The 27,640-nt window shown below is 41.6% G+C and overlaps 1 protein-coding gene across 1 annotated transcript in view; it reads right to left on the bottom strand.

Annotated features, from left to right (window-relative positions):
- The window catches only part of P2RX7 (purinergic receptor P2X 7), a 187,085-nt gene that overhangs the window by 116,764 nt on the left and 42,681 nt on the right, over positions 1-27,640 (bottom strand). The gene's annotated exons all lie outside the window — the stretch shown is intronic.

Here is a 27,640-nt window from a genome sequence, read left to right as displayed (position 1 = left end):
TATTTTTTTAAATCAGGCACCTATAGAAATCCACATGCACAGATACAAGCATCTACAGGATCTCATATGTGTGAACACACGGCACATGACTGTACAAAGGAAAATATATGTCCACAGGAACACACACAGAAGGACCAATAAACATCCACATGCACACATATAGGCCCATACAGACACCCATATGTGCGAGCACACACACCCATAGACATCCACATGCATAAATATACAAACAAACCCATATGGGTCTATTTATTATAGTGCGGACAAACATGATACGATGTAGCATCATGTCTGCCGCACATCGATAAATGCCGACAGCATACGCTGTCTGCATTTATCATTGCACCAGCAGTTCTTGTGAAGGAGATAAACAAATAGCAAACTGTCTAAATTGTGTTAAGTCTTTACAACAGATGGTAAAGATAGTGCGATTCTATTAAGGGATGTTACTTTAAATGATAATGTGAGTAATACTTTTCTTTTTACAGAAGAAGAGGTTTCAAGAGTTTTATAAAGAATAAACGCCTAGATTTAGAGTTCTGCATTAGCCGTCAAAACCAGCGTTAAGGGGTCCTAACGCTGCTTTTGGCCGCCCGCTGGTATTTAGAGTCAGTCAGGAAAGAGTCTAATGCTCACTTTCCAGCCGCGACTTTTCAATACCGCAGATCCCCTTACGCCAATTGCATATCCTATCTTTTCAATGGGATCTTCCTAACGCCGGTATTTAGAGTCTTGGCTGAAGTGAGCGTTAGAACTCTAACGACAAAACTCCAGCCGCAGAAAAAAGTCAGGAGTTAAGAGCTTTATGGGCTAACGCCGGTTTATAAAGCTCTTAACTACTGTGCTCTAAAGTACACTAACACCCATAAACTACCTATGTACCCCTAAACCGAGGTCCCCCCACATCGCCGCCACTATAATAACTTTTTTAAACCCCTAACCTGCCGACCGCACACCGCCGCCACCTACATTATCCCTATGTACCCCTATTGTGCTGCCCCTAATATCGCCGACACCTACATAATATTTATTAACCCCTAATCTGCCACCCCCAACGTCGCCGCTACCTTACCTACACTTATTAACCCCTAATCTGCCGACCGGACCTTGCCGCTACTATAATAAATGTATTAACCCCTAAAGCTAAGTCTAACCCTAACACTAACACCCCCCTAAGTTAAATATAATTTTTATCTAATGAAATAAATTAACTCTTATTAAATAAATTATTCCTATTTAAAGCTAAATACTTACCTGTAAAATAAACCCTAATATAGCTACAATATAACGAATAATTATATTGTAGCTATTTTAGGATTTATATTTATTTTACAGGCAAATTTGTATTTATTTTAACTAGGTACAATAGCTATTAAATAGTTATTAACTATTTAATAGCTACCTAGTTAAAATAATTACAAAATTACCTGTAAAATAAATCCTAACCTAAGTTACAATTAAACCTAACACTACACTAGCAATAAATTAACTAAACTACCTACAATTACCTACAATTAAATCAACTAAACTAAATTACAAAAAAAACAAACACTAAATTACAAAAAATAAAAAAAGAATACAAGAATTTTAAACTAATTACACCTACTCTAAGCCCCCTAAAAAAATAACAAAGCCCCCCAAAATAAAAAAATGCCCTACCCTATTCTAAAATAAAAAGTTACCAGCTCTATTACCTTACCAGCCCTTAAAAGGGCCTTTTGCGGGGCATGCCCCAAAGAAAACAGCTCTTTTGCCTGTAGAAAAAACATACAATACCCCCCCAACATTACAACCCACCACCCACATACCCCTAATCTAACCCACCCAAACCCCCCTTAAAAAACCTAACACTAAGCCCCTGAAGTTCTTCCTACCTTATCTTCACCCAGCCGGGTATCACCGATCCGTCCAGAAGAGGGTCCGAAGTCTTCATCCTATCCGGGCAGAAGAGCTCCTCCAGAGGGTCCGAAGTCTTCATCCTATCCGGGCAGAAGAAGACATCCGGACCGGCAGACATCTTCATCCAGGCGGCATTTTCTATCTTCTTCAATCCGGCGCGGAGCGGGACCATCTTGAAGCAGCCGACGCGGAGCCATCCTTCTTTATCGACGTCCTAAGTCCGAATGAAGGTTCCTTTAAATGACGTCATCCAAGATGGCGTCCCTCGAATTCTGATTGGCTGATAGGATTCTATCAGCCAATCGGAATTAAGGTAGGAAAAATCTGATTGGCTGATTGAATCAGCCAATCAGATTGAGCTTGCATTCTATTGGCTGATCGGAACAGCCAATAGAATGCAAGCTCAATCTGATTGGATTAGCCAATCGGATTGAACTTGAATCTGATTGGCTGATTCAATGCCGGGATAGGATGAAGGCTTCGGACCCACTTCTGGACGGATCAGTGATACCCGGCTGGGTGAGGATAAGGTAGGAAGATCTTTAGGGGCTTAGTGTTAGGTTTTTTAAGGGGGGTTTGGGTGGGTTAGATTAGGGGTATGTGGGTGGTGGGTTGTAATGTTGGGGGGTATTGTATGTTTTTTTTACAAGCAAAAGAGCTGTTTTCTTTGGTGCATGCCCCGCAAAAGGCCCTTGTAAGGGCTGGTAAGGTAATAGAGCTGGTAACTTTTTATTTTAGAATAGGGTAGGGCATTTTTTTAATTTGGGGGCTTTGTTATTTTTAGGGGGCTTAGAGTAGGTGTAATTAGTTTAAAATTCTTGTATTCTTTTTTTATTTTTTGTAATTTAGTTTAGTTGATTTAATTGTAGGTAATTGTAGGTAGTTTAGTTAATTTATTTATTGATAGTGTAGTGTTAGGTTTAATTGTAACTTAGGTTATGATTTATTTTACAGGTAATTTTGTAATTATTTGAACTAGGTAGCTATTAAATAGTTAATAACTATTTAATATCTATTGTACCTAGTTAAAATAAATACAAAGTTGCCTGTAAAATAAATATAAATCCAAAAATAGCTACAATATAATTATTCGTTATATTGTAGCTATATTAGGGTTTATTTCACAGGTAAGTATTTAGCTTTAAATAGGAATAATTTATTTAATAAGAGTTAATTTATTTTGTTAGATAAAAATTATATTTAACTTAGGGGGGTGTTAGTGTTAGGGTTAGACTTAGCTTTAGGGGTTAATACATTTATTATAGTAGCGGTGAGGTCCGGTCGGCAGAATAGGGGTTAATAAGTGTAGGTAAGGTAGCGGCGACGTTGGGGGGGGGCAGATTAGGGGTTAATAAATATAATGTAGGTGTCGGCGATGTTGGGGGCAGCAGATTAGGGGTTCATAGGGATAATGTAGGTGGCGGCGGTGTACGGAGCGGAAGATTAGGGGTTAATAATATAATGCAGGGGTCAGCGATAGCGGGGGCGGCAAATTAGGGGTTAATAAGTGTAGGGTTAGGGGTGTTTAGACTCGGGGTTCATGTTAGGGTGTTAGGTGCAGACTTAGGAAGTGTTCCCCCATAGGAAACAATGGGGCTGCGTTAGGAGCTGAACGCGGCTTTTTTGCAGGTGTTAGGTTTTTTTCAGCTCAAACTGCCCCATTGTTTCCTATGGGGGAATCGTGCATGAGCACGTTTTTGAAGCTGGCCGCGTCCGTAAGCAACGCTGGTATTTAGAGTTGAAGTGGCGGTAAATTATGCTCTACGCTCCCTTTTTGGAGCCTAACGCAGCCCTTCAGAGAACTCTAAATACCAGCGTTGTTTAAAAGGTGCGGGGGGAAAAAAACACGCATAGCTAACGCACCCCTTTGGCCGCAAAACTCTAAATCTAGCCGAAAGGTAATTAAGTCTGTCGGTCCATATAATATTCATCCAAGGGTTCTAAGAGAACTTCGATCCATGATGGCTACTCCATTAGCCGATTTATTTAATCAGTCACTGCTAACAGGAGTTGTTTCAAAAGACTGGAAAATTGCCATTGTATTTCTTCTTCAGTCACTGCTAACAGGAGTTGTTTCAAAAGACTGGAAAATTGCCATTGTATTTCTTCTTCATAAAAAGTGGAGTTTGACCTCAATTGCAGGGAAATTAATGAAAACTCTTTTAAAGTAAAGACTTTTGTCTTACCTTCAGACAACCAACTTAGAAGTCAAAGGACAGTGTGGTTTCACTGCTGGAAGATCATGTTAGACTAATATAATTGATTTTATTGACCATGTAATTAAATTAATAGACCAGGGAGGAGCCATAGATGTTGCATATATAGACTTTAGCAAAGCATTTGAAACTGTCCCACACAACAAACTTATTCAAAAAATGTATTGCCTTGGAATAGATGCTAAGATTGCTAAGTGGGTAGAATGCTGGTAAATTACTAGTGGTGTTCCCCAAGGGTCAGTTCTTTGGCCTGTTTTGTTTAACATGTTCATAAGTAATATTGGAAGTGGGCTTAAGGGGAAGGTTTGCTTGTTTGCTAACTATACAAAACTTTGTAACAGTTGATGTTCCAGGAGTGGTTGATCAATTAAATGGGATCTGAAATTTAATATTACCAAGAGCAAAATTATGCATATAGGATCCAAATACCCAAAGGCCAATTATAGTCTCAATGGTACATTACTGACTGTAACTAAAGAACAAAGGGACTTGGGAATTATTATTTCAGATTATTTAAAATTTGGTACACAATTTAGCAGTGCAGCCAGTAAGGCCAGTGGAATACTTGGCTGCATTGGGAGAGGTATTAGTAGTAGAAATTGCAAGGTTCTTATGCCACTTTACAGATCATTAGTTATGCCAAATCTGGAATAATTTGTACAGTTCTGGAGACCATGGGGGGTAGTTATCAAGCCGTCAACTTTTCTGAGTTTGCCGGCCCAATACGCCCGCCTAAGCTCGCCTACCTTCGCCGCCGCAGACCTGAAAAAATACGCCTAAGTTATCAAAAAAAGCTGTCAAAAAGCCGCGGGGCAATGAGCAGCGGACTGTGAGAGTTATCGGATTAAACTTGAATCTGATTGGCTGATTCCATCAGCCAATCAGATTTTTCCTACCTTAATTCCAATTGGCTGATAGAATCCTATCAGCCAATCGGAATTGAAGGGACGCCATCTTGGATGACGTCCCTTAAAGGAGCCTTCATTCGTCGGTAGTTCGTCGGGAAATAAGGATGTTCCGCGTCGGCGGGATGAAGATTCATGACCCGGCTTCGAAGATGACCTCGCCCGGATAGAAGACTTCTTCAGCGCCTCTTGGAAGATGACCTCGCCCGGATGGAAGATTTCTTCAGCGCCGCTTGGAGGATCACTTCATCGGATGGAAGATTTCTTCAGCGCCCCTGGGAGGATAACTTCTGCCGGTCCGGATGTCCTCTTCAGTTCCATCGGTGGCTCGGCTGAGTGAAGACAACTAAAGGTAGGATGATCTTCAGGGGATTAGTGTTAGGTTATTTTAAGGGGGGTTTGGGTTAGATTAGGGGTATGTGGGTGGTGGGTTTTAATGTTGGGGGGGGGTTGTATTTTTCTTTTACAGGCAAAAGAGCTGAACTTTGGGGCATGCCCCCACAAAAGGCCCTTTTAAGGGCTGGTAAGGTAAAAGAGCTTTGAACTTTTTTAATGTAGAATAGGGTTGGGTATTTTTTTATTTTGGGGGGGTTTGTTATTTTATTAGGGGGCTTAGATTAGGTGTAAGTAGCTTAAAATTGTTGTAATATGTTTTTAAATGTTTGTAACTTATTTTTTTTATTTTTTGTAACTTAGCTTTTTTTATTTTTTGTACTTTAGTTAGTTTATGTAATTGTATTTAATTGTAGTTATTTGTAGGTAGTTTATTTAATTTATTTAATGATAGTGTAGTGTTAGGTTTAATTGTAAGTGTTAGGATTTATTTTACAGGTAATTTTGTATTTCTTTTAGCTAGGAAGTTATTAAATAGTTAATAACTATTTAATAACTATTCTAACTAGCTAAAATAAATACAAAGTTACCTGTAAAATAAATATAAATCCTAAGATAGCTACAATGTAATTATTAATTATATTGTAGCTATCTTAGGGTTTATTTTACAGGTAAGTATTTAGTTTTAAATAGGAATAATTTATTAAAGTATAGTGTAGTGTTAGATGTAATTGTAACTTAGGTTAGTTTTTATTTTACAGGTAAATTTCTCTTTATTTTAGCTAGGTAAGCTATTAAATAGTTAATAACTATTTAATAGCTATTGTACCTAGTTAAAATAAATTGAAAGGTGCCTGTAAAATAAAAATAAATCCTAAAATAGCTACAATATAATTATTATTTATATTGTAGCTATCTTAGGGTTTATTTTACAGGTAAGTATTTAGTTTTAAATAGGATTAACTAACGGCTAGATTTAGAGTTTTGTCGGTAAGGACCCGCGTAGCTAACGCCGGCTTTTTTCTGGCCGCACCATAAAAATAACTCTGGTATTGAGAGTCCACAAAAAGGCTGCGTTAGGCTCCAAAAAAGGAGCGTAGAGGCATTTTTAACGCAGCTTCAACTCTCGATACCAGAGTTGCTTACGGACGCGGCCAGCCTCAAAAACGTGCTCATGCACGATTCCCCCATAGGAAACAATGGGGCTGTTTGAGCTGAAAAAAACACCTGCAAAAAAGCTGCGTTCAGCTCCTAACGCAACCCCATTGTTTGCTATGGGGAAACACTTCCTACGTCTGCACCTAACACCCTAACATGTACCCCGAGTCTAAACACCCCTAGCCTTACACTTATTAACCCCTAATCTGCCGCCCCCGCTATCGCTGACCCCTGCATATTATTTTTAACCCCTAATCTGCCGCTCTGTAAACCGCCGCTACTTACATTATCCTTATGTACCCCTAATCTGCTGCCCCTAACACCGCCAACCCCTATATTATATTTATTAACCCCTAATCTGCCCCCCTCAACGTCGCCTCCACCTGCCTACACTTATTAACCCCTAATCTGCCGAGCGGACCTGAGCACTACTATAATAAAGTTATTAACCCCTAATCCGCATCACTAACCCTATAATAAATAGTATTAACCCCTAATCTGCCCTCCCTAACATCGCCGACACCTAACTTCAAACATTAACCCCTAATCTGCCGACCGGAGCTCACCGCTACTATAATAAATGTATTAACCCCTAAAGCTAAGTCTAACCCTAACACTAACACCCCCCTAAGTTAAATATAATTTAAATCTAACGAAATTAATTAACTATTTAATAGTTACCTAGTTAAAATAATTACAAAATTACCTGTAAAATAAATCCTAACCTAAATTACAATTAAACCTAACACTATACTATCATTAAATTAATTAAATAAAATACCTACAATTACCTACAATTAAACCTAACACTACACTATCAATAAATTAATTAAATACAATACCTACAAATAACTACAATGAAATAAACTAACTAAAGTACAAAAAATAAAAAAGAACTAAGTTACAAAAAATAAAAAAATATTTACAAACATAAGAAAAATATTACAACAATTTTAAACTAATTACACCTACTCTAAGCCCCCTAATAAAATAACAAAGACCCCCAAAATAACAAAATGCCCTACCCTATTCTAAATTACTACATTTCAAAGCTCTTTTACCTTACCAGCCCTGAACAGGGCCCTTTGCGGGGCATGCCCCAAGAAATTCAGCTCTTTTGCCTGTAAAAAAAAACATACAATACCCCCCCCCCCCAACATTACAACCCACCACCCACATACCCCTAATCTAACCCAAACCCCCCTTAAATAAACCTAACACTAAGCCCCTGAAGATCTTCCTACCTTATCTTCACCATACCAGGTTCACCGATCCGTCCTGAAGAGCTCCTCCGATGTCCTGATCCAAGCCCAAGCGGGGGGCTGAAGAGGTCCATGATCCAGCTGAAGTCTTCATCCAAGCGGGAGCTGAAGAGGTCCATGATCCGGATGAAGTCTTCATCCAAGCGGGAGCTGAAGAGGTCCATGATCCGGATGAAGTCTTCATCCAAGCGGGAGCTGAAGAGGTCCATGATCCGGATAAAGTCTTCATCCAGGCGGGAGCTGAAGAGGTCCATGATCCGGATGAAGTCTTCATCCAAGCGGGAGCTGAAGAGGTCCATGATCCGGATGAAGTCTTCTATCAACGGCATCTTCAATCTTCTTTCTTCCGGATCCATCTTGCAGACCTCCGACGCGGAACATCCTCTTCTCCCGACGCCTACTAGCCGAATGACGGTTCCTTTAAGGGACGTCATCCAAGATGGCGTCCCTCGAATTCCGGTTGGCTGATAGGATTCTATCAGCCAATCGGAATTAAGGTAGGAATATTCTGATTGGCTGATGGAATCAGCCAATCAGAATCAAGTTCAATCCGATTGGCTGATTCGATCAGCCAATCAGATTGAGCTTGCATTCTATTGGCTGTTCCGATCAGCCAATAGAATGCGAGCTCAATCTGATTGGCTGATTGGATCAGCCAATCGGATTGATCTTGATTCTGATTGGCTGATTCCATCAGCCAATCAGAATATTCCTACCTTAATTCCGATTGGCTGATAGAATCCTATCAGCCAATCGGAATTCGAGGGACGCCATCTTGGATGACGTCATTTAAAGGAACCGTCATTCGTCGTTCAGTCGTCGGGCAGGATGGATGTTCCGCGTCGGAGGTCTTCAGGATGCTGCTGCTTCGCTCCGGATGGATGACGATAGAAGATGGAAGACCTCTTCTGCCCTGCTTGGATGAAGACTTCGACCGGATCATGGACCTCTTCAGCCCCCCGCTTGGGCTTGGATCAGGACATCGGAGGAGCTCTTCAGGACGGATCGGTGAACCTGGTAGGGTGAAGACAAGGTAGGAAGATCTTCAGGGGCTTAGTGTTAGGTTTATTTAAGGGGTTTTTGGGTTAGATTAGGGGTATGTGGGTGGTGCGTTGTAATGTTGGGGGGGGGTATTGTATGTTTTTTTTTACAGGCAAAAGAGCTGAAATTCTTGGGGCATGCCCCGCAAAGGGCCCTGTTCAGGGCTGGTAAGGTAAAAGAGCTTTTAACTTTAGTAATTTAGAATAGGGTAGGGCATTTTGTTATTTTGGGGGTCTTTGTTATTTTATTAGGGGGCTTAGAGTAGGTGTAATTAGTTTAAAATTGTTGTAATATTTTTCTTATGTTTGTAAATATTTTTTTATTTTTTGTAACTTAGTTCTTTTTTATTTTTTGTACTTTAGTTTATTTCATTGTAGTTATTTGTAGATATTGTATTTAATTAATTTATTGATAGTGTAGTGTTAGGTTTAATTGTAGGTAATTGGAGGTATTTTATTTAATTAATTTAATGATAGTATAGTGTTAGGTTTAATTGTAACTTAGGTTAGGATTTATTTTACAGGTAATTTTGTAATTATTTTAACTAGGTAACTATTAAATAGTTCTTAACTATTTAATAGCTATTGTACCTGGTTAAAATAAATACAAAGTTGCCTGTAAAATAAATATTAATCCTAAAATAGCTACAATGTAATTATAATTTATATTGTAGCTATATTAGGGTTTATTTTACCGGTAAGTATTTAGCTTTAAATAGGAATAATTTATTTAATAAGAGTTAATTAATTTCGTTAGATTTAAATTATATTTAACTTAGGGGGGTGTTAGTGTTAGGGTTAGACTTAGCTTTAGGGGTTAATACATTTATTAGAATAGCGGTGAGCTCCAGTCGGCAGATTAGGGGTTAATAATTGAAGTTAGGTGTCGGCGATGTTAGGAAGGGCAGATTAGGGGTTAATACTATTTATTATAGGGTTAGTGAGGCGGATTAGGGGTTAATAACTTTATTATAGTAGCGGTGCGGTCCGCTCGGCAGATTAGGGGTTAATAAGTGTAGGCAGGTGGAGGTGACGTTGAGGGGGGCAGATTAGGGGTTAATAAATATAATATAGGGGTCGGCAGTGTTAGGGGCAGCAGATTAGGGGTACATAGCTATAATGTAGGTGGCGGCGCTTTGCGGTCGGCAGATTAGGGGTTAATTATTGTAGGTAGCTGGCGGTGACGTTGTGGGGGGCAGGTTAGGGGTTAATAAATATAATACAGGGGTCGGCGGTGTTAGGGGCAGCAGATTAGGGGTACATAAGTATAACGTAGGTGGCGGTCGGCAGATTAGGGGTTAAAAAAATTTAATCGAGTGGCGGCGATGTGGGGGGACCTCAGTTTAGGGGTACATAGGTAGTTTATGGGTGTTAGTGTACTTTAGGGCACAGTAGTTAAGAGCTTTATGAACCGGCGTTAGCCCAAAAAGCTCTTAACTCCTGGCTTTTCTCTGCGGCTGGAGTTTTGTCGTTAGATTTCTAACGCTCACTTCAGCCACGACTCTAAATACCAGAGTTAGAAAGATCCCATTGAAAAGATAGGATACGTAATTTACGTAAGGGGATCTGCGGTATGGAAAAGTTGCGGCTGAAAAGTGAGCGTTAGACCCTTTTTTGAGTGACTCCAAATACCGGCAGTAGCCTAAAACCAGCGTTAGGAGCCTCTAACGCTGGTTTTCACGGCTACCGCCAAACTCTAAATCTAGGCCTTAGTAAATAATATAAATATGATTTAGATGTATTTAATTAATATTTAAGTTAGGGGGGTGTTAGGGTTAGTGTTAGACTTAGGTTTAGGGGTTAATAATTTTATTACAGTGGCGGCGGTGTAGTGGGGGGCAGGATAGGGGTTAATAAATTTAAAATAGGTTGCGGCGGGTTCAGGGAGCGGCGGTTTAGGGGTTAAACTATTTATTTGCGGCGAGGTGCGGGATCGGCAGGATAGGGGTTAATAACTTTATTACAGAGGGCGGCGGTATAGAGGGGGGCAGGATAGGGGTTAATAGGTATAATGTAGGTGGCGGTGGGCTCCGGGAGCGGCGGTTTAGGGGTTAAGACATTTATTATAGTTGCGGTGGGCTCCGGGAGCGGCGGTTTAGGGGTTAATAGGGATAGAGTAGCTTGCGGTGGGCTCCGGGAGCGGCGGTTTAGGGGGTAATACATTTATTTAGTTGCGGCGGTGTAGGGGGACAGATTAGTGGTGTTTAGACTCGGGGTACATGTTAGGGTGTTAGGTGTAGACAGCTCCCATAGAAATCAATGGGATGTCTGGCAGCAGCGAACTTGTACTTTCGCTATGGTCAGACTCCCATCGATTCCTATGGGATCCGCCGCCTCCAGGCTGGCGGTTTGAAAACCAGGTATGCTGGGCCGTAAAAGTGCCGAGCGTACCTGCTAGTTTTTTGATAACTAGCAAAAGTAGTCAGAAGATCTGGAGTGACGTAAGAATCGATCTGTGTCGGACGGAGTCCGGCGGATCGAAGTTTACGTCACAAAATTCTACTTTTGCCGGTCTGAAGCCTTTGATAACTAAGGCGAATCAGCCTCGCCACAAATACGCTGCGGAATTCCAGCGTATTTGAGGTTGACGGCTTGATAACTACCCCCCCATATCTTCAGAAAGATATAAATAAACTAGAGGCTATCCAAAAGAGGGCTACTAAAATGGTACACAGTCTAAAATATAAAACGTACAAAGAAAGACTCCATGACCTAAATATGTATAATTTAGAGGATAGAAGGGAAAGAGATGACATGATAGAAACCTTCAAATATATGAAGGGACTTAATAAAGTAGAAGCTGAAAGCATTTTCAACAAAAAACAAACAAACAAATACCAAAACAAGAGGTCACAATCTAAAGTTAGAGGGTAGTAGATTCAGAAGAAATGTGAGGAAGAATTTATTTTTTACAGAAAGGGTGGTGGATTCATGGAATAAACTTCCAATTGAGGTGGTAAACACAAAGACTAAAAAGGAATTCAAAATTGTCTGGGATATGCATAAGGCTATCCTAAGAAAACAGTAACCTTTAATAAGGGTAGACTTGATGGGCCTTTTTGGTTCTTGTCTTATGTCAAATTCTATGTTTCTATGACTGAAAAGCAAAAGCATTCTGTAAAGCAAACGTACAACCTTTTGTGTGGTTTTCATACAAAGTTAAAACCTTTATTTGATATTTACACAAAAAAGTTACAAATGTTTGTTTTTTCACAAAAAGATTCTATAGCCAGCATGTATAAACTGGCAGATAGACAGTGTTCATTCAAGTAAACCTGTCCACCTGGGATCGCAGAATGCATTTGCTTGTGCAATGCTGCCCCCTGCTCGCACTAGCCCAATGGCATGAGAGTAGGGGGTTGTCAATCCCCCATGGGTGAACATACCTGGGGTGATTTAATCTGCCAGCTAATAGTTGGCATACTGGTTAGGAAGCAGTGGCCTGATAACCAATGCTTCCTAACTTTCGCATACACATTTTGATAAATGGGGTCCTATGTATTGTTCACCTAGGATTGTTATGATCCACATAGGAAATTGTGATCACCTTTCCCACTGGCCACCAGGGACTATTTCTTTGAAGGATCTAATACAGCAGAGCTGTGATTTAGATAGAGGGAAATGAGAACTCTCATTTGAACGAGTGATTCTCCCTTTTTTTAAGGAAGGGTCACATGTTGCTCTAATTTGCAGGTAATCATTTTGGTAATGGTGATCACCTGCAACAAATAATACACAAATATAAGCTTTTTGGAAAGAGGGGAATCCCATCATTTTAATGAGGTAAATCATAACCCATTCAATGGTGTTTGACATAAAAATGACAATAACCTACCTAATCTATGTATTTATTTACTGTATGGGAGGATAGTGGTTCCAGCACACACAAAAATACATCAAAGATGGTATTAAAGTCTTTCAATTTAGCTATATGATCATTAGGGTGCTCTGCTCTGGGTTCTAACAGTGGCATAAAATGAGCAAAGTGACCCTATTGTACGAAAAGAGACCCCTCTTTCAAATGTGAAGTCACAAGCTCATGTAACAATCAAGTGATCATATGGCAACAGTGATCACCTGCCAGATCAATAGGCATTTATAACAAAATCACGGGTTATCAGTTTTATTGCACCCTGCACCTCAAAATCCATAAAGGGACATAGGAATCCTTATTTGAACACAAGTATCTGTATGTTTAAAATGAGTCCAATGTTTCTCCAGCTGTTAGATGATAATAATGACAGATACTACACTGCTTTCTTCCTATTTTTGTATTCTGGTAACTAAAGAAATGTTTCTTTCTTCTCACATCATATAAATGTATCATAAGACCCTTCATTTCACAGAGGGGCTCCATAATTAAAGCAAGGGGTTTCATTGTCCTTATAGATGTTGTGTTTGTCATAGTAATAATAATCACCTGGTAACAACTGGCCTGAGTTTACCAGTGTCAAGGATCCCGGCATCACAAAAACGCTTACAAAACGCTTACAAAACATTACTAAACAAATCAATGAAAGGAAAAAAAACACTCTTTATAAAACAGCCAAATCTAACATATACACAAAATAAAACCTAAAAAAGGCTCAAGCTAGACTCAGGGAGACGTAATATACACAGAGAGAAGCGCACTCTCAGGAATGAACAACCAGCTCAATAACATTGTTAGCCTGTTCTGAGGGTGCACCTGGGTGCAGCTTCTTTTTAACCCAGTAATGTTTTTCACAGAGTAGAACTTTCCTGTAATTTATTATTCTGATGCCGCCTATAACTGACAGTCCAGGCAATTCCTCCCTGAAAAAGGAACACAGCACCCCCCAGATGATTGTTTCAGTCTTCATTGGGCCCCATCAGTGAGGTGTAGTCATATTCCTCTAAGCACACTGAGCAAGGAGTCAACATCTGGTTGCCCCTTTTTCCCTTAGGGAGACTTAATATACACAGAGAGAAGTGCACTCTCAGGGACGAACAACCAGCTGATTAACATTGTTAACCTGTTCTATAATGATTTAACTTTTACAAAAATGCAACAAATGTTGCACAACAGAGAGAAAAGGAGCCTTACTCTACTTTAGATAATTGATACAAAAGTGTTGGATTGGAAACATTCAAAACATTCAAATCAAAATAACTTTATTTAGAAATAATCATAAAAAAACAGTCATAATTGTGTACACTTGCACACACACACACACACAAGTTAAAAATAGCTTAAACCCAGGGTGATACGTATGGTTTTGTCTCCACTGATCAATTAAAGGAGTCAGATCTAGTATTGTAGCTAATGTCAAGTGGTGAAGCAGCTAATGCTAACTAATTCCCAAAATAAATAGGTTATAATAGTGCGTAGCAAAACCACTATATTAAAGCTCAGCTAATAAAATTGCTATAGTAACCTGATTTTTCAGGAAGAAAGTATGATACTTAAAGATAGATTATTTCAGAGAAGTTATAGCAAAAGATGCATTAAACAAGCCACATTCAAAGCATCCAATATGACAAGAACAAAACTCCTGCAACCGAAAAGTCCATACATCAGACTCTCAGAACGCACCAAGACTTATTACATGTTATAATCACCAGATACATCAGGTTGTGAATATTCTTAATGACAACTGGCATATCCTAAAAATTATGCAGTCTTAGAAAAAGTAAATGGTGACAGAGTAACTGTAGGGTACAAAAGACTTTGCAATCTGAAAGATCAGCTGGTATCAAGTCATTATATACATACACCTAAAAAAGCAGACAGTGACCCTGGTATGTATCCATGTGGAACATGCTCAATCTGCTTACAAGCAGGAAAAACAAAGGAAACTGTGGACAAGGATGGCAAGAAAAATTTGTTACAAAATCCCTTTACTTGTAAAACAACTGGTGTTATTTACACCTTATACTGTCCGTGCAAAAAAGTTTATGTAGGCATGACTACCAGAGAGGTACGATTCAGAATTCTGGAACATATGAGTAACATCAGAAATGCAGAAAAGAAAAGATAAGAAAAGAGATAAAAAAAATAACCAGTGTGGCAAGACATCTAGAAAAATCTCTACTTAAAGCAGAATGCAGATGGATCTACCTACTTGACATCTTGCACCCTAAAGGTTTAATAAACGAATATAACAAATATTATACATACCTATAATAACACTCTCCTCAACAATCCTAAGTTAAATTTTGATCTTTTGTTGTATATTTATTGTCACTCCTCTCACACTTTTAGAGAGTGCATTATCAGCACTTCACCTATCAACTTTTTAGATGTACTCACATCTAAAAATATAAGTATTAAAAAATAATATGTATTATTTCTACTTTTAATCAAAATTCATATTTATGAGCACAGTATCCATTTATGTACCTTATTAATTATTTTTTCACTTGTCTTGAATATAGAATAACAGTGGACCCACACAAAATTGATTTCACATTTAATTATTATTATTATCATTTATTTGTATAGCGCCGCCAAATTCCGTAGAGCTGGATACATTGATAGGGGTATACAATGACAAGGATTTATGATAAAATACAAAACATAACAAAACTAAACAAATCTAGTACAGGAGTAAGGGGACCCTGCTCCGGAGAGCTCACAGTCTACAGGTTTAGGGTGCAGAAACATAAGGTTGGGGGTAGCTTGTCACATCGGTTGTAGTTGCAGCAGTGAGTCAGGCAGTTCATGTATTAGTTTGGTTAGGATGAGAGATGGAGGAGAGATGGTAAGTCTCTCTGAATAGGAGATAACAGGAGTAGAGAGACGTAGGTCAGAGGTTAATTGAAGAGGACGGGATGGGGAATATTTCATGATGAGAGAGGAAATATAGTTGGGAGTTAGACTGTTGAGTGCTTTATAAGTTAGGGTTAATACTTTAAATTGAATTCTGGAGTGTATGGGGAGCCAGTGTAGAGACTGGCAGAGCGGAGCAGCTGATGTAGATCGGCAAATTAGGTGGATGAATCTAGCAGAAGCATTCATAATAGATTGGAGGGAGGAGAGGCAGTGTTTTGGAAGGCCATTTAGAAGTAGCATACGAAGAGAGAAGCGCTCTACCAGGAACGAACAACAGCTCAGTGGCTTGTTCTATGGCGATTTACCACCCGGAAGCAGCCTCTTTTAGACCAGTGTGCTTTTCACAGAAGAAAACTTTCCTGAAGTACATCAGTCTGATCCTGCCAAGTAAGGTCAGTCCAGCTGAGAAATACCAGGCAATTCTCCTCTGAACAAGGAACATGACAACCCCAGACGATCGTTTCGGCCTCCTATGGGCCTCGTCAGTGAGGTGCAGCCACATTCCTCTAAACACAATGGGCAAGGAGTCCACGTCTGGTTTCCCCCATCAGCCATAGGGAGACTTCCCCAGGGTCATAATAATTTGCATACGAAGAGAGAAGCGCTCTACCAGGAACGAACAACAGCTCAGTGGCTTGTTCTATGGCGATTTACCACCCGGAAGCAGCCTCTTTTAGACCAGTGTGCTTTTCACAGAAGAAAACTTTCTTGAAGTACATCAGTCTGATCCTGCCAAGTAAGGTCAGTCCAGCCCCGAAATACCAGGCAATTCTCCTCTGAACAAGGAACATGACAACCCCAGACGATCGTTTCGGCCTCCTATGGGCCTCGTCAGTGAGGTGCAGCCACATTCCTCTAAACACACTGGGCAAGGAGTCCACGTCTGGTTTCCCCTATCACCCATAGGGAGACTTCCCCAGGGTCATAATAATTTGCATACGAAGAGAGAAGCGCTCTACCAGGAACAAACAACAGCTCAGTGGCTTGTTCTATGGCGATTTACCACCCGGAAGCAGCCTCTTTTAGACCAGTGTGCTTTTCACAGAAGAAAACTTTCCTGAAGTACATCAGTCTGATCCTGCCAAGTAAGGTCAGTCCAGCCCCGAAATACCAGGCAATTCTCCTCTGAACAAGGAACATGACAACCCCAGACGATCGTTTCGGCCTCCTATGGGCCTCGTCAGTGAGGTGCAGCCACATTCCTCTAAACACACTGGGCAAGGAGTCCATGTCTGGTTTCCCCCATCACCCATAGGGAGACTTCCCCAGGGTCATAATAATTTGCATACGAAGAGAGAAGCGTTCTACCAGGAACGAACAACAGCTCAGTGGCTTGTTCTATGGCGATTTACCACCCGGAAGCAGCCTCTTTTAGACCAGTGTGCTTTTCACAGAAGAAAACTTTCCTGAAGTACATCAGTCTGATCCTGCCAAGTAAGGTCAGTCCAGTCCCGAAATACCAGGCAATTCTCCTCTGAACAAGGAACATGACAACCCCAGACGATCGTTTCGGCCTCCTATGGGCCTCGTCAGTGAGGTGCAGCCACATTCCTCTAAACACACTGGGCAAGGAGTCCACGTCTGGTTTCCCCTATCACCCATAGGGAGACTTCCCCAGGGTCATAATAATTTGCATACGAAGAGAGAAGCGCTCTACCAGGAACGAACAACAGCTCAGTGGCTTGTTCTATGGCGATTTACCACCCGGAAGCAGCCTCTTTTAGACCAGTGTGCTTTTCACAGAAGAAAACTTTCCTGAAGTACATCAGTCTGATCCTGCCAAGTAAGGTCAGTCCAGCCCCGAAATACCATGCAATTCTCCTCTGAACAAGGAACATGACAACCCCAGACGATCGTTTCGGCCTCCTATGGGCCTCATCAGTGAGGTGCAGCCACATTCCTCTAAACACACTGGGCAAGGAGTCCACGTCTGGTTTCCCCCATCACCCATAGGGAGACTTCCCCAGGGTCATAATAATTTGCATACGAAGAGAGAAGCACTCTACCAGGAACGAACAACAGCTCAGTGGCTTGTTCTATGGCGATTTACCACCCGGAAGCAGCCTCTTTTAGACCAGTGTGCTTTTCACAGAAGAAAACTTTCCTGAAGTACATCAGTCTGATCCTGCCAAGTAAGGTCAGTCCAGCCCCGAAATACCAGGCAATTCTCCTCTGAACAAGGAACATGACAACCCCAGATGATCGTTTTGGCCTCCTATGGGCCTCGTCAGTGAGGTGCAGCCACATAACTCTAAACACACTGGGCAAGGAGTCCACATCTGGTTTCCCCCATCACCCATAGGGAGACTTCCCCAGGGTCATCATAATTTGCATACGAAGAGAGAAGCACTCTACCAGAAACGAACAACAGCTCAGTGGCTTGTTCTATGGCGATTTACCACCCGGAAGCAGCCTCTTTTAGACCAGTGTGCTTTTCACAGAAGAAAACTTTCCTGAAGTACATCAGTCTGATCCTGCCAAGTAAGGTCAGTCCAGCCCCGAAATACCATGCAATTCTCCTCTGAACAAGGAACATGACAACCCCAGACGATCGTTTTGGCCTCCTATGGGCCTCGTCAGTGAGGTGCAGCCACATTCCTCTAAACACACTGGGCAAGGAGTCCACGTCTGGTTTCCCCCATCACCCATATCGAGACTTCCCCAGGGTCATAATATTTTGCATACGAAGAGAGAAGCGCTCTACCAGGAACGAACAACAGCTCAGTGGCTTGTTCTATGGCGATTTACCACCCGGAAGCAGCCTCTTTTAGACCAGTGTGCTTTTCACAGAAGAAAACTTTCCTGAAGTACATCAGTCTGATCCTGCCAAGTAAGGTCAGTCCAGCCGAGAAATACCAGGCAATTCTCCTCTGAACAAGGAACATGACAACCCCAGACAATCGTTTCGGCCTCCTATGGGCCTCGTCAGTGAGGTGCAGCCACATTCCTCTAAACACACTGGGCAAGGAGTCCACGTCTGGTTTCCCCTATCACCCATAGGGAGACTTCCCCAGGGTCATAATAATTTGCATACGAAGAGAGAAGCGCTCTACCAGGAACGAACAACAGCTCAGTGGCTTGTTCTATGGCGATTTACCACCCGGAAGCAGCCTCTTTTAGACCAGTGTGCTTTTCACAGAAGAAAACTTTAGAAGTAGATTGCAATAATCAATGCGTGACAAAATGAGGGAATGAATAAGTATTTTTTTTAGTTTTTTGAGTAAGGAAGGGAAGAATTTTGGAAATGTTGCATAGGTGTGAACAGCAGGATTTGGTAAACACTTGTATATGTGAGTTGAATGTGAGTTCTGAGTCAAGTGTAACCCCAAGACAGCGGACCTGGGGTGAGGTGTTGAGAATAGAGTCTCCAACCATCAGAGAAATGTCAGGTGTTGGATGTCTCGAAGAGGGGGGAATAAGAAGCAGCTCAGTTTTGGACAGATTGAGTTGGAGGTAGTGTGAAGACATCCAAGAGGAAATTGCAGAGAGGCAATTGGAAATCTGGTTGAGTAAAGAGGGAGAGATATCAGGAGAGGAAAGATAGATTTGGGTATCATCAGCATATAAGTGGTACTGGAATCCAAAGGAGGCTATAAGTTTTCCAAGGGAGGATGTATATAGAGAGAAAAGTACTCCAACTGTACTTGTTTGGCCAGGCTGAGCGCAGAGTTGTAGGACTTAAGGATGAATTTATAATGCCGGAAATCAGCACAGCCTGTGAACATCGCTGAAGATATCTGGTCTGTTTGGTGTGCCACGGTTGCCGTCGAGTGATTGATGTACGTCGAAGAGTGGAGGGTGCAGCTTTGTCAAGTGTTGATTTTAGTGCCGAATTATACTGTAAAGCCACGAGGTTTGGGCAAGAGAGGGATGAAATGTTGGAGAGCAGAGGATTCAGTTGAGTGGAAAAGTCTGTGAGATCCAAGTCATTTAAATTCCTGCAAGGTAGCAGTTTTTTGGGGGCTTGCAAAGATGTAGTAGAGTGAGAAAGTTAGTAGATGGTGGTCAGAGAGAGGAAAGGGGAAGTTAAGGAAGTTGGAAACGGCACAGAGATTAGTGAAGACTATTTCTATGGAATTGCCTTCACAGTGGTTTGGAGATGTTGTCCACTGGGACAGGCCAAAAGAGGTGGTAAAGGATAGATGTTTAGAGGCAGCAGGCATGTTAGGATTATCAACGGGAATGTTGAAGTCCCCTAAGATGAGAGAAGGGACATTACAAAAACAGAATTTATGTTTAACTGATAAATTACTTTCTCCAACGGTGTGTCCGGTCCACGGCGTCATCCTTACTTGTGGGATATTCTCTTCCCCAACAGGAAATGGCAAAGAGCCCAGCAAAGCTGGTCACATGATCCCTCCTAGGCTCCGCCTACCCCAGTCATTCGACCGACGTTAAGGAGGAATATTTGCATAGGAGAAACCATATGATACCGTGGTGACTGTAGTTAAAGAAAATAAATTATCAGACCTGATTAAAAAACCAGGGCGGGCCGTGGACCGGACACACCGTTGGAGAAAGTAATTTATCAGGTAAACATAAATTCTGTTTTCTCCAACATAGGTGTGTCCGGTCCACAGCGTCATCCTTACTTGTGGGAACCAATACCAAAGCTTTAGGACACGGATGAAGGGAGGGAGCAAATCAGGTCACCTAAATGGAAGGCACCACGGCTTGCAAAACCTTTCTCCCAAAAATAGCCTCAGAAGAAGCAAAAGTATCAAACTTGTAAAATTTGGTAAAAGTGTGCAGTGAAGACCAAGTCGCTGCCCTACATATCTGATCAACAGAAGCCTCGTTCTTGAAGGCCCATGTGGAAGCCACAGCCCTAGTGGAAGGAGCTGTGATCCTTTCAGGAGGCTGCCGTCCGGCAGTCTCGTAAGCCAATCTGATGATGCTTTTAATCCAAAAAGAGAGAGAGGTAGAAGTTGCTTTTTGACCTCTCCTTTTACCAGAATAAACAACAAACAAGGAAGATGTTTGTCTAAAATCCTTTGTAGCATCTAAATAGAATTTTAGAGCGCGAACAACATCCAAATTGTGCAACAAACGTTCCTTCTTCAAAACTGGTTTCGGACACAGAGAAGGCACGACTATCTCCTGGTTAATGTTTTTGTTAGAAACAACTTTTGGAAGAAAACCAGGTTAGTACGTAAAACCACCGTATCTGCATGGAACACCAGATAAGGAGGAGAACACTGCAGAGCAGATCATTCTGAAACTCTTCTAGCAGAAGAAATTGCAACCAAAAACAAAACTTTCCAAGATAATAACTTAATATCAACGGAATGTAAGGGTTCAAACGGAACCCCCTGAAGAACTGAAAGAACTAAGTTGAGACTCCAAGGAGGAGTCAAAGGTTTGTAAACAGGCTTGATTCTAACCAGAGCCTGAACAAAGGCTTGAACATCTGGCACAGCTGCCAGCTTTTTGTGAAGTAACACAGACAAGGCAGAAATCTGTCCCATCAAGGAACTTGCAGATAATCCTTTTTCCAATCCTTCTCGAAGGAAGGATAGACTCTTAGGAATCTTAACCTTGTCCCAAGGGAATCCTTTAGATTCACACCAACAGATATATTTTTTCCAAATTTTGTGGTAAATTTTTCTAGTTACAGGCTTTCTGGCCTGAACAAGAGTATCAATAACAGAATCTGAGAACCCTCGCTTTGATAAGATCAAGCGTTCAATCTCCAAGCAGTCAGCTGGAGTGGGACCAGATTCGGATGTTCGAACGGACCTTGAACAAGAAGGTCTCGTCTCAAAGGTAGCTTCCATGGTGGAGCCGATGACATATTCACCAGATCTGCATACCAAGTCCTGCGTGGCCACGCAGGAGCTATCAAGATCACCGACGCCCTCTCCTGATTGATCCTGGCTACCAGCCTGGGGATGAGAGGAAACGGCGGGAATACATAGGCTAGTTTGAAGGTCCAAGGTGCTACTAGTGCATCTACTAGAGTCAACCTTGGGATCCCTGGATCTGGACCCGTAGCAAGGAACCTTGAAGTTCTGACGAGAGGCCATCAGATCCATGTCTGGAATGCCCCACAGTTGAGTGATTTGGGCAAAGATTTCCGGATGGAGTTCCCACTCCCCCGGATGCAATGTCTGACGACTCAGAAAATCCGCTTCCCAATTTTCCACTCCTGGGATGTGGATTGCAGACAGGTGGCAGGAGCGAGTCTCCGCCCATTGAATGATTCTGGTCACTTCTTCCATCGCCAGGGAACTCCTTGTTCCCCCCTGATGGTTGATGTACGCAACAGTCGTCATGTTGTCTGATTGAAACCGTATGAACTTGGCCCTCGCTAGCTGAGGCCAAGCCTTGAGAGCATTGAATATCGCTCTCAGTTCCAGAATATTTATCGGTAGAAGAGATTCTTCCCGAGACCAAAGACCCTGAGCTTTCAGGGATCCCCAGACCGCGCCCCAGCCCATCAGACTGGCGTCGGTCGTGACAATGACCCACTCTGGTCTGCGGGAGGTCACCCCTTGTGACAGGTTGTCCAGGGACAGCCACCAACGGAGTGAGTCTCTGGTCCTCTGATTTACTTGTATCTTCGGAGACAAGTCTGTATAGTCCCCATTCCACTGACTGAGCATACACAGTTGTAATGGTCTTAGATGAATGCGCGCAAAAGGAACTATGTCCATTGCCGCTACCATCAAACCTATCACTTCCATGCACTGCGCTATGGAAGGAAGAGGAACGGAATGAAGTATCCGACAAGAGTTTAGAAGTTTTGTTTTTCTGGTCTCTGTCAGAAAAATCCTCATTTCTAAGGAGTCTATTATTGTTCCCAAGAAGGGAACTCTTGTCGACGGAGATAGAGAACTCTTTTCCACGTTCACTTTCCATCCGTGAGATCTGAGAAAGGCCAGGACTATGTCCGTGTGAGCCTTTGCTTGAGGAAGGGACGACGCTTGAATCAGAATGTCGTCCAAGTAAGGTACTACAGCAATGCCCCTTGGTCTTAGCACCGCCAGCAGGGACCCTAGTACCTTTGAGAAAATCCTTGGAGCAGTGGCTAATCCGAAAGGAAGCGCCACGAACTGGTAATGCTTGTCCAGGAATGCGAACCTTAGGAACCGATGATGTTCCTTGTGGACAGGAATATGTAGATACGCATCCTTTAAATCCACCGTGGTCAAGAATTGACCTTCCTGGATGGAAGGATTGTTCGAATGGTTTCCATTTTGGACGATGGAACCTTGAGAAACTTGTTTAGGATCTTGAGATCTAAGATTGGTCTGAACGTTCCCTCTTTTTTGGGAACTACGAACAGATTGGAGTAGAACCCCATCCCTCGTTCTCTTAATGGAACAGGATGAATCACTTCCAGAAGATAACCTTGGGAGACTATTTCTAGCGCCCAAGGATCCAGAACATCTCTTGCCCAAGCCTGAGTGAAGAGAGAGAGTCTGCCCCCCACCAAATCCGGTCCCGGATCGGGGGCCCGCATCTCATGCTGTCTTGGGAGCAGTGGCAGGTTTCTTGGCCTGCTTTCCTTTGTTCCAGCCTTGCATAGGTCTCCAGGCTGGATTGGCTTGAGAAGTATTACCTTCCTGCTTAGAGGACGTAGCACTTGGGGCTGGTCCGTTTCTGCGAAAGGGACGAAAATTAGGTTTATTTTTGGCCTTGAAAGACCTATCCTGAGGAAGGGCGTGGCCCTTGCCCCCAGTGATATCAGAGATAATCTCTTTCAAGTCAGGGCCAAACAGTGTTTTCCCCTTGAAAGGAATGTCAAGCAATTTGTTCTTGGAAGACGCATCCGCTGACCAAGATTTTAACCAAAGCGCTCTGCGCGCCACAATAGCAAACCCAGAATTTTTCGCCGCTAACCTAGCCAATTGCAAGGTGGCGTCTAGGGTGAAAGAATTAGCCAATTTAAGAGCACGAATTCTGTCCATAATCTCCTCATAAGAAGAAGAATTACTAATAATCGCCTTTTCTAGCTCATCGAACCAGAAACACGCGGCTGTAGTGACAGGGACAATGCATGCAATTGGTTGTAGAAGGTAACCTTGCTGAACAAACATCTTTTTTAGCAAACCTTCTAATTTTTTATCCATAGGATCTTGGAAAGCACAACTATCTTCTATGGGTATAGTGGCGCGCTTGTTTAGAGTAGAAACCGCCCCCTCGACCTTGGGGACTGTCTGCCATAAGTCCTTTCTGGGGTCGACTATAGGAAACAATTTTTTAAATATGGGGGGAGGTACGAAAGGTATACCGGGCCTGTCCCATTCTTTATTAACAATGTACGCCACCCGCTTGGATATAGGAAAAGCTTCGGGGGGCCCCGGGGCCTCTAGGAACTTGTCCATTTTACATAGTGTTTCTGGAATGACCAGATAATCACAATCATCCAAATTGGATAACACCTCCTTAAGCAGAGCGCGGAGATGTTCCAACTTAAATTTAAAAGTAATCACATCAGGTTCAGCTTGTTGAGAAATTTTTCCTGAATCTGAAATTTCTCCCTCAGACAAAACCTCCCTGGCCCCCTTAGACTGGTGTAGGGGCCCTTCAGAAACAATACCATCAGCGTCCTCATGCTCTTCAGTATTTTCTAAAACAGAGCAGTCGCGCTTTCGCTGATAAGTGGGCATATTGGCTAAAATGTTTTTGATAGAATTATCCATTACAGCCGTTAATTGTTGCATAGTAAGGAGTATTGGCGCTCTAGATGTACTAGGGGCCTCCTGTATGGGCAAGACTGGTGTAGACGAAGGAGGGGATGATGCAGTACCATGCTTACTCCCCTCACTTGAGGAATCATCTTGGGCATCATTTTTACTAAATTTTTTATGACATAAATCACATCTATTTAAATGAGAAGGAACCTTGGCTTCCCCACAGTCAGAACACAATCTATCTGGTAGTTCAGACATGTTAAACAGGCATAAACTTGATAACAAAGCACAAAAAAAGTTTTAAAATAAAACCGTTACTGTCACTTTAAATTTTAAACTGAACACACTTTATTACTGCAATTGCGAAAAAATATGAAGGAATTGTTCAAAATTCACCAAAATTTCACCACAGTGTCTTAAAGCCTTAAAAGTATTGCACACCAAATTTGGAAGCTTTAACCCTTAAAATAACGGAACCGGAGCCGTTTTTATATTTAACCCCTTTACAGTCCCTGGAATCTGCTTTGCTGAGACCCAACCAAGCCCAAAGGGGAATACGATACCAAATGATGCCTTCAGAAAGACTTTTCTATGTATCAGAGCTCCACACACATGCAGCTGCATGCCATGCTGTTCTCAAAAACAAGTGCGCCATACCGGCGCGAAAATGAGGCTCTGACTATGATTAGGGAAAGCCCCTATAGAATAAAGTGTCTAAAACAGTGCCTGCCGATATTATTTTACAAAAAATACCCAGATTAAATGATTCCTCAAGGCTAAATATGTGTAAATATGATCGATTTAGCCCAGAAAATGTCTACAGTCTTAATAAACCCTTGTGAAGCCCTTATTTACTGTCTGAATAAAAATGGCTTACCGGATCCCATAGGGAAAATGACAGCTTCCAGCATTACATCGTCTTGTTAGAATGTGTCATACCTCAAGCAGCAAAAGACTGCTCACTGTTCCCCCAACTGAAGTTAATTCCTCTCAACAGTCCTGTGTGGAACAGCCATGGATTTTAGTAACGGTTGCTAAAATCATTTTCCTCATACAAACAGAAATCTTCATCTCTTTTCTGTTTCAGAGTAAATAGTACATACCAGCACTATTTTAAAATAACAAACTCTTGATTGAATAATAAAAACTACAGTTAAACACTAAAAAACTCTAAGCCATCTCCGTGGAGATGTTGCCTGTACAACGGCAAAGAGAATGACTGGGGTAGGCGGAGCCTAGGAGGGATCATGTGACCAGCTTTGCTGGGCTCTTTGCCATTTCCTGTTGGGGAAGAGAATATCCCACAAGTAAGGATGACGCCGTGGACCGGACACACCTATGTTGGAGAAAGAGAAAATGTGGAAGCCAGGCTTCAAAGTGGTCCAGAAATTGTGATGCTGTGCCAGGGGGCCGATAGATAACTGCAACATGAAGAGCTACAGGGGAGAAGAGGCGGATAGCATGAACTTCAAAAGATGAGAAGGAAATAGAGGGGGGTGAAGGAATGCAGTGAAAGGTACTGTTTACAGGATAATTCCTACTCCCCCTCCATGTTTGTCTCCTGGTCTGGGAGTGTGACTGAAGTGCAGGCCGCCATAGGACAGAGAGGCTACAGCAGTTGTGTTAGAGGAGGAATGCCACATCTTAGTGAGGGCTAACAGGTTAAGTGAACGTGAAATAAATAGGTTGTGAATAGATGTAAGCTTATTGAGTACAGAGCGTGAATTCCATAGAACACAAGAGAATTGGGGTGTATTAACAGAGGTGCAGTTAATGAGGTTTAGAGGGTTACGTGGGCAAGGTGTATGAGTTGTCATTTGGGGTAGTGAATTGAGGGAAGCAGAGGGTGGACCAAGGTTAGGTGAGACATCTCCAGCTGCAAGAAGAAGAAATATGGTGAGCAAAAGGAGATAAGAATGTGTCTTATGTGAGTGTTTAAGTTTAGAATCAGTAAAGCATGGCTGGCTGAGGGATGTGAGATAGGAATATAGTTCATGTGTGTTGTAGAGGGGGGAAGGTAGAAGAGAGGGGGAAATATGAATTGTCTGAATGCTGTTTCTGAAAGGAAGAGCTGTGACTTTAAGGAGAAGGGAGGAAAAGGTTAATGCAGACATTAGAAATTGAAGCATGTCAGCAGTTAATTTAGGGATATTTAAATGCCCTTGTTTCCACATTTAATTATATTAGATTAAATAGATCTTTACACTACACATATTTTGACACTATAGATGCTTATATATTTTCTGACACCATGCACTATTCTCATTAAATCAAATGGAAAAAGGTAATAGTACTAAATAACTACCAATATTATTTATAGGTGAATGTATCTTTTCTACTAATTAGCTCAAGGCATTAGCACAATGAAGTCCTTTAGGTTAAAGCTTTTCATTTGCAATATGAAATAATGCAGATGTTTTTATATGAGTATATTCTAACCATGTATACTAATACAACATATCTGACTTGTGTAAAGTGCACACGCATATATGATGAATCATGGGTCCAACAAATATGAAACAATATAATGATGCCATAAAAACTATGCGAATATAAGATCTGGATAGTTTATATAAACACTTGGTAATCTAAAGTATTCAATTGTTTTTTAGTACTATGGGGATTTAACACCTGGGTGCAGCTTTTTAGCCCAGTAATGCTTTTCATAGAGTAGAACTAGTCTGATCCCACCTATTACGGTCAATCCAGCACTGAAATACCAGGCAATTCCTCTCTGAACAAGGAACACAGCAACCCCAGACGATCGTTTCGGCCTTTATTTGGCCTCATCAGTGAGGTGTAGCCATATTCCTCTAAGCACACTGAGCGAGGAGTCCACATCTGGTTGCCCCATTTTCCCTTAGGGAGACTTAATATACACAGAGAGAATCGCACTCTCAGGAACGAACAACCAGCTCAATAACATTAATATTCGTAAGAATGTAAAAATAGAGCGCTATAAGCTTAGGGTAACAAAAGAGACCAAATAGATGATAATTGGCATTTACTGCAAATATTTAATATAACATTAAAGGGACAGTCTAGTATAAATTAAACTTTCATTATTCAGATAGGATTTTTAATTTTAATCAACTTTCCAATTTACTTTTATCATCAAATTTGCTTTTTTCTCTTGGTATTCTTAGTTTAAACTAAACATATGTAGGCTCACATGCTAATTTCTAAGCCTTTGAGGGCTACCTCTTATCACATGCTTTTTAAATCTCTTTTCAACACAAAGAGACAGAAAGTACACGTGGGCCATATAGATAACACTGTGTTCAGGCACAGGGGGTTATTTAAGATCTAACACAAAACAATGCTAAATTTAAGACAATAGATAATAAACAGTCACAGTCATGTGATCAGGGGGCTGGAAGAAGCTTCCTAGATAC

This window comes from Bombina bombina, chromosome 2, assembly GCF_027579735.1.
Source record: "Bombina bombina isolate aBomBom1 chromosome 2, aBomBom1.pri, whole genome shotgun sequence".
Classification (NCBI taxonomy): domain Eukaryota; kingdom Metazoa; phylum Chordata; class Amphibia; order Anura; family Bombinatoridae; genus Bombina; species Bombina bombina.
Note: the sequence above shows the minus strand (reverse complement) of the source record. Positions and strands in the feature narration are given on the sequence as shown.